Genomic DNA, 8,820 nt, shown 5'->3' with positions numbered 1-8,820 from the left:
GAGTGGTATAGGGCCATAATAACATGTATCAGGATGGAGTGGTATAGGCCATAATAACATGTATGTATCAGGGATGGAGTGGGTATAGGCCATAATAACATGTTGTATCAGGTGTGGAGTGGTATATGGGCCATAATAACAGTTGTATCAGGGATGAGTGGTTAAGCCATAATAACATGTATCAGGGATGGAGTGGTATAGCCATAATAACATGTATCAGAGGATGGAGTGGTATAGGCGCATAATAACATGTTGTATCAAGGTGGGAGTGGTATAGGGCCATAATAACATGTTGTATCAGGATGAGTGCGTACTGAGGCCCTAATACCATAATAACATGTATCAGGGATGGAGTGGTATAGGGCCATAATAACATGTATCAGGGATGGAGTGGGTATAGGTCCATAATAACATGTATCAGGGATGGAGTGGTATAGGTCCATAATAACATGTATCAGGGATGGAGTGGTATAGGGCCATAATAACATGTATCAGGGATGGAGTGGGTATAGGTCCATAATAACATCTATCAGGAAAGGATTTGTATTGGAACATAATAAAGTTATCTGTTCATGCTCACCTCACCTGAAACTACTCACTGCAAGCCTAGCACACTTTCATCATCATTTAGCTGCTACAGGCTAGCGATTAGCATGTCTCACTATGAAATGTGCTGATAATACAATGATCTGATAAGGTCTGCTGATGGCGATCTCTCTCAATAGCAAGGCCATGCTCACTGAGTCTGTACATAGTCAAAGCTTTCCTTAATTTTGATTCAGTTACAGTCGTCAAGTTTTCTGCCACTGTTATACTCTCTGTTTAGGGCCAGTCACAGTGGTCAGGTATTCTGCCACTGTTGTACTCTCTGTTTAGGGCCAGTCACAGTGGTCAGGTATTCTGCCACTGTTATACTCTCTGTTTAGGGCCAGTCACAGTGGTCAGGTATTCTGCCACTGTTATACTCTCTGTTTAGGGTCAGTCACAGTGGTCAGGTATTCTGCCACTGTTGTACTCTCTGTTTAGGGCCAAATAACATTCTAGTTTGCTCTGTTTTGTTGTTGATTCTTTCCAATGTGTCAAGGAATTATCTTTTAGTTTTCTCATGATTTGGTGAGGTCTAATCGTGTTGCTCTCTTATGGCTCTGTGGGGTCTGTGTTTGTGAGCAGAGCCCCAGGACCAGAAGGTTTGATAATCACTTTGTTTTAGGTGGTGGTAGAATTTAATTGCTGTTTTCTGGATTGTGATAATTACTGGGAATCGTCCTAATTCTGCTCTACATGCATTATTTGGTGTTTTAAGGTGTACACGGGATATTTTTGCAGAAGTCTCAGTTTGATGTTTGTCTCATTTAGTAAATTCTTGGTTGGTTGAGTGGACCCCAGACCTCACAACCATAGAGGCCAATGGGTTATATAACTGATTCGTTTATTTTTTGCCAGATCCTAATTGTGATGTGAAATGTTATGTTCCTTTTGACAGCGTAGAAGGCTCTTCTTGCCTTGGATCTCAGATCAGTCACATCTTTGTGGAAGTTATATGGTGTTGATGTTTAACAATAGCTATTGGTTTAGCTATTTGTGTGTTCTCTAGGGCAACAGTGTCGAGGTGGAATTTGTATTTGTGGTCCTGGCAACTGGACCTTTTTTGGAACACCATTATTTTTGTCTTATTGAGATTCACTGTCAGGGCCCAGGTCTGACAGAATCTGTGCAGAAGATGTAGGTTCTACTGTAGGCCCTCCTTGGTTGGGGACAGAAGCACAATATCACCTGTTATGTGGTGTTGCTGTTTAGGTATAGTGTGTGTGCTCTTGGGCAAAAGTGTTGAGGTGGAATTTGTATTTATGATCCTGGCAACTATGCTGAACAAAAATATAAATGTAATGTGCAACAATTTCAATGCATTTACCAAGTTACAGTACAAGGAATTCATTAAATTGAAATAAATTGATTAGGCTCTAATCCATAGATTGCACATGACTGGGCAGGGGCACAGCCAATCCGATTGAGTTTTCCCCACAAAGGGCTTTATTATAGCCATAAATACTCCTCAGTTTAATCAGCTGTCCGAGACGATCCCGTAGCTGAAGATGCCAGATGTGGAGGTCCTTGGCTGGCGTGGTTACACGTGGATTGCGGTAGACATTCCTGCAGTCAGCATGCCAATTGTACGCTCCTTCAAAACTTGAGACATTTGTGGCATTGTGTTGTGTGACAAAACTGCATTCATTTTATTTTATTTTTTTACCTTTATTTAACTAGGCAAGTCAGCTAAGGACAAATTCTTATTTACAATGACGGCCTACATTTGTGACCAACCACCTGGATTCGGTCCTATGGAGCAACATTTGAAATGGTGTTTTTTACATTGGATAAAAGTAGAGAAAATGGTATATCAATCTCTGCAGTTGAGGAACAATGGAAAAGTAATTCTGCTTTGAAAGTTGAAATCGCACTTTTGAGAAAATGGCCCTTCAATGTTTTGGTACACCTACTGGAGAGTTCTTCCTTGTCTACACCCAATCAGCATCGTTCACACACTCTTAAGTCTTAGCCCCACCCATCTCTTTAAGGATTTACGTGTGAGGCTATGCGCTAAACAACCAAAGATTTCAAGACTAAAGGCTGGTTTATACTACGTACAGTTGAAGTCAGAAGTTTACATACACTTAGGTTGGAGTCATTAAAACTCGTTTTTCAACCACTTCACAAATTTCTTGTTAACAAACTATAGTTTTGGCAAGTCGGTTAGGACATCTACTTTGTGCATGACATAAGTAATTTTTCCAACAATTGTTTACAGACAGATTATTTCACTTATAATTCACTGTATCACAATTCCAGTGGGTCAGAAGTTCACATGCACAAAGTTGACTGTGCCTTTAAATAGCTTGGAAAATTCCAGAAAATTATGTCATGGCTTTAGAAGCTTCTGATAGGCTAATTGACCTCATTTGAGTCAATTGGAGGTGTACCTGTGGATGTATTTCAAGCCTACCTTCAAACTCAATGCCTCTTTGCTTGACATCAGGGGAAAATCTAACGAAATCAGCCAAGACCTCAGAAAAAAAATTTGTAGACCTCCACAAGTCTGGTTCATCCTTGGGAGCAATTTCCAAACACCTGAAGGTACCACGTTCATCTGTACAAGCAACAGTACGCAAGTATAAACACCATGGGACCACGCAGCCATCATACCGCTCAGGAAGGAGACACGTTCTGTCTCCTAGAGATGAATGTACTTTGGTGCGAAAAGTTCAAATCATCCCAAAACAACAGCAAAGGATCCTGTGAAGATGCTGGAAGACAGAGGTACAAAGTATCTATATCCACAGTAAAACGAGTCCTATATCGACCATAACTTGAAAGGCAGCTCAGCAAGGAAGAAGCCACTGCTCCAAAACCGCCATAAAAAAGCCAGACTACGGTTTGCAACTGCACATGGGGACAAAGATCGTACTTTTTGGAGAAATGTCCTCTGGTCTGATGAAACAAAAATAGAACTGTTTGGCCATAATGACCATCGTTATGTTTGGAGGAAAAACGGGGAGGCTTGCAAGCCGAAGAACACCATCCCAACCGTGAAGCACAGGGGTGGCAGCATCATGTTGTGGGGGTGCTCTGCTGCAGGAGGGACTGGTGCACTTCACAAAATAGATGCCATCATGAGGGAGGAAAATTATGTTGATATGTTGAAGCAACATCTCAAGACATCAGTCAGGAAGTTATAGCTTGGTCGCAAATGGGTCTTCCAAATGGACAATGACCCCAAGCATACTTCCAAAGTTGTGTCAAAATGGCTTAAGGACAAGAAAGTCAAGGTATTGGAGTGGCCATCACAAAGCCCTGACCTCAATCCCATAGAAAATTTGTTGGCAGAACTGAAAAAGCGTGTGCGAGCAAGGAGGCATACAAAATTGACTCAGTTACACCAGCTCTGTCAGGAGGAATGGGCCAAAATTCACCCAACTTATTGTTTGAAGCTTATGGAAGGCTACCAGAAACATTTGACCCAAGCTAAACAATTTGAAGGCAATGCTACCAAATACTAATTGAGTGTATGTAAACTTCTGACCCACTGGGAATGTGATGAAATAAATAAAAGCTGAAATAAATCATTCTCTATACTATTAATCTGACATTTCACAATCTTAAAATAAAGTGGTGATCCTAACTGACCTAAAACAGGGAATTTTTACCAGGATTAAATGTCAGGAATTGTGAAAAACTGCGTTTAAATGTATTTGGCTAAGGTATATGTAAACTTCCAACTTCAACTGTATATCGATGTGTTTGAAGACAGTTGTCGCAGTGACATCATGAACATTCTAATGTCAGCCAACATTAAACTTGTCGTTATTGTTATGAAACAGTATAAACACAAAAACGACAGGCTGTAACGGCTGTCGTCCTCTTCTTCCTCTGAAGAGGTGTATCAAGGATCGGACCACTACGCAGCGTGGTAGGTGTCCATGTTTTAATAGGGAAAACTGAACATGAACACAAATACAAAAACAATAAACGTGAACAAACCGAAACAGTCCCATGTGGCACAAACACTGACACAGGAAACAATCACCCACAAAATACCCAAAGAACATGGCTGCCTAAATATGGTTCCCAATCAGAGACAACGATAAACACCTGCCTCTAATTGAGAACCAATCTAGGCAACCATAGACTTACATAAACACCTAGAATGAACACAACCCCATTAATCTACAAAAAAAAACCTAGACAGTAAAAACACCCTAGACGAGACAAAAACCACACAAACCACCCTCGTCACACCCTGACCTAACCAAAATATAAAAGAAAACAAAGAATACTCAGGTCAGGGCGTGACACAGGCTGCATGTCATCAGCAGCCTGGTGGTCCAAAATAGCATAACTGGTGTATTTTAACACCAACAAACACATCCGTTTAAAAATGGATTTAGGATATGTCAATCTACCAAACCAGGCAACTAAAAGCAATTTCTAAACTATATTTTGGTTCATTTCTAGCTTGTTAGCTAGCTAGCTAATGTTAAATTATCTGTATAAACGTTAAGTTAGCTGGCTAGCTAACGTTAAGTTAGCTGGGTAGCTAACGTTAAGTTAGCTGTATAAACGTTAAGTTAGCTAGCTAGCTAACGTTAAGTTAGCTGTATAAACTTTAAGTTAGCTGGCTAGCCAGTTCAAATCATGACCATATCATAGCTGACAACGTCTTAACTTTAGCTAATTTGTCTTCATTATTACAGGAAAATAAACTCACAACAAGATCATTATATACAGAAAATAACTTATGTGTCACGGCCGTCGAAAGAAGTGGACCAAAGTGCAGAGTGGTGAGCGTACATTTCCTTTTTTTTTTAGAATGTCGCCAACAAAACAAGAAACAAAATAAACGACCGTGAAGCTTACGAGGACAATAGTGCCATTAACAAAGATAACTACCCACAATCACAGGTGGGAAAAAGGGCTGCCTAAGTATGATTCCCAATCAGAGACAACGATAGACAGCTGTCCCTGATTGAGAACCACACCCGGCCAAAACATAGAAACACAAATCATAGAAATAAAGAACATAGAATGCCCACCCAAATCACACCCTGACCAAATCAAATAGAGACATAAAAAGGCTCTCTACGGTCAGGGCGTGGCAGTATGGTTGTGAGTGTGACTAAATAAAAGCAGGGCATTCTATCGGAGAACTTGTAACGTAAACTCACCCCATTCCGTACAAATGTGCGCAACCACGACATTCAAACGAGGCTGCAAAGAAAACTAATGGGACTGTAGCGACTGTGTTGACTTCAATATCTGGGGTGTGAACTACTTTTCTATTCAAGCGTTGATTGACATGGTAATGGCTCTATAGTATTGGAGAAAAGTTGAAAAAACTGACCCTCCGTTACATCATGACGTGTCATGCCGTAACGTACAGCACGCATAAAGCTACTATTTCTGTCTTACACTCTCTCACCACCAGGTGTAGCACTTCTCTCATCGTTTAAAAACAAGAAATGGACAGTGACGGGGGTAAGGGGGATACCTAGTAATTTTTTGCGTCATCACTGCATGCGATCATGACTCTCAAAGCCGCTGTTTACTTCTGAAGATCACTTTAGCACCGCCCTAAAAACCCGATTCAAATTCGACACAAACATTCAAATAGGTATGTAATGACACATTATTTAAACTCTTTATAGTGTTTTATTTACATTTTAGAGGCGATAAGGTGATAAGTTGGACAGATCGAGTGAAAAAAAGCAGTTTTCCCACACGACAACTGTCCTTCTCACTATCACGCATTAGTTTCGCTTCCCCACCAGACATTTTTAAAAAGACACGACGGAGCTCATTGCCTTGTTGAATTATGCAGAAACGGGCAGCGTGGAGCTCATGTCAGTGATTTTGTTGGAAAGGGGAGAAATTGTGCTTTACATTGGTATTAATATTACAGTTGATCTGGAAGTATTACGTTTTTGGGACTCTAAAATAAGGTCAATTGTACGGACCAAGGCGATGTACAAAAGTGAGTGAGTTTACGTTACACAGTCTCGTTGGCCTAACATTATATCCTAATTTGACTTTGGTGCAGGTCATGTTGTTCTTCACATTACCGTCTCTGGTAAACACACACTATATCAAATAAAATCAAAGTTTTTTTGTCACATGCACAGGATAGAGAAGGTGTAAATGGCACAGTGAAATGTTTTCTTGCATAGTGGAGTCTTTTGTTTAGACATGTAGCTAGCTAGCTAGCTAAACAATGAACCATAATCCCAACTCATAACGTTAATACCATGCATGAATCTGGAGGTAACTAAATTTAACCAACTAGGTTCAATGTTAGCTAGCTAGCTAACAGAATGCTTTAACTTGCAATGAAAATGACTTTGACAAAATTAGAAACATACAATATCTGAAAATGTAGCTAGCTAGATTCTCTTACCCATGGATGAACGCTTTCCCCTCTCGGTCACAGATGCCATGGTTGCCCTTAGTTTGAAGATGTAATCCGGAGACAGGTGTTCTCTTTTCGACTCCCTCTGCATAATATTTGCAATCAAACGCCAGAAATTTCTCCATCTCCTTAGCCATCATACTTCCACCGGGCATTCCACTAATTTCAAAACTCGGTCAACTTCTTTGTTGCAGTTCTTTGTGATATCTTTCAAAAAAGCTTTGTTAGAAAGGATTACCTACACATACTGAGCAGCTCATGTTATAGACAGAAGCATGCTACATGACAGACCAATCCGAACTCATCTCTCAGCATGTCCAGCCCATCCATTAGCCAATCATGGCTAGCGGAAAGGTTCCCCGACTTTTTCCGTGGCTAACCCAACTAGGCTGGTAATTTAACAATTATATTCGTATTTACAGATGGCATATACGTTTCTTATTTAGGCACATGAAAGTTCACAAGTTCCAGAAGGCATTTCTGCCAAAAACAAAACCACATTTTGATTAAAATGTATGTTTACTTTCAAATGCCTCTCCTGTGAAGTAGTAACGTGCGACATACGCCTAGTTTCCTGAAACGAGTCACATTTTAGAGTGGCCTTTTATTGTCCCCAGCACAAGGTGCACCAGTGTAATGAGCATGCTATTTAATCTGGCAAGTGGATGGATTATTTTGGCAAGTGGATGGATTATTTTGGCAAATGGGGATTTGTTCACTAACAGGGATGTAAACAAGTTTGTGTCATTTATTTTTTGAGGATTACGTTTTTTGTGCATAGGGAACATTTCTGGGATATTTTATTTCAGTTCATTAAACATGGGACCAACACTTTACATGTTGCGTTTATATTTTTGTTCAGTATAAAGATTTTCTCTCTCTCCTCCCCACATAGTCACCGCTGGGCGGGACATCACTGGGTTGAATGTCACAGCCCTGATTTCAAGATCTAATTGGCTTCTGTCTGCGAATACGTCACGATCATGATTAGAATTGATGATCGGATGTTTAGATTTCATTGTCTGGCTAGGGGACTGCTGAAGAAATCTGCTGAATTAGAGCGGTCGTTTGATTTGACGACAAAAACAGGTACATGCCAAAATGATTTTACACTTCACTGTGACAGATTTCGACGAGTTCTGGATTCAGTTCGCTGTAGGCAGGGGTTGAGAGACTGACCATGTTAGAACAGGAGAAATCAGAGATTTAAAGGAAAAGTTTAGTCGGCTCCAGTGGTCTGGGTATGGCAGACATGGCCTGTCTTTCTAGTATGGCGTGCTCTAGGCGTTATTGTTGTGTTGCTTTCAGCTGGTTGTTGACTGTCTGTCGGAAAGTTAAATCGTTCTGCTTTCTGTGTGGGAATCCTATTTCTTCCCCTCTCTCTGCCCTTGTGGCGGAATTGGTGGATGTGCGTTTTCTACATCAATTTGCTATGCAATGTTTCCATTTTTTCATTCGTGACCATGCGCACTGAGCTTGCCAAAATGCTGAAACGGGAGGGGGAGGATGTTGTGTTAAAAGAGACTGGCTAGCAGCAGCAGCAGAATCATCAAACTATTGCTTTTCAACGAGTCTACAATGTTTTCTCTAACTTTTTTGGAGTTGCAACCTCCAAGTTATAACGCGTTACAGTAGTTGCATGGCTCCATATAGCCGATACGCTGATTTGGTAGTAGCAACGTTAGCAAGACACATCCTTCACATCTCACGTGCTACCAAGGAAGGATTGAACAGGTCCACTAGCTAAATTAGGTCTGATCCAGGTCCCACTCAACTAGCTAAATTTGGTCTGATCCAGGTCCCACTCAACTAGCTAAGTTAGCTCTGATCCAGGTCCCACTCAGCTAGCTAAGTTAGCTCTG

General features: G+C 40.8%; 1 long non-coding RNA gene across 1 annotated transcript in view; it reads left to right on the top strand.

Moving 5' to 3' along the window:
* Nucleotides 1-7,884: 7,884 nt before the first annotated feature.
* Nucleotides 7,885-8,820, top strand: part of LOC112077165 (uncharacterized) — a 3,262-nt gene continuing 2,326 nt past the window's right edge. The window contains exon 1 of the long non-coding RNA XR_002895351.1: nucleotides 7,885-8,047. This is a non-coding gene — a long non-coding RNA (uncharacterized lncRNA). The remainder of the gene's footprint in view (nucleotides 8,048-8,820) is intronic.

Source organism: Salvelinus sp. IW2-2015, unplaced genomic scaffold, assembly GCF_002910315.2.
Source record: "Salvelinus sp. IW2-2015 unplaced genomic scaffold, ASM291031v2 Un_scaffold4347, whole genome shotgun sequence".
NCBI lineage: Eukaryota > Metazoa > Chordata > Actinopteri > Salmoniformes > Salmonidae > Salvelinus > Salvelinus sp. IW2-2015.
Note: the sequence above shows the minus strand (reverse complement) of the source record. Positions and strands in the feature narration are given on the sequence as shown.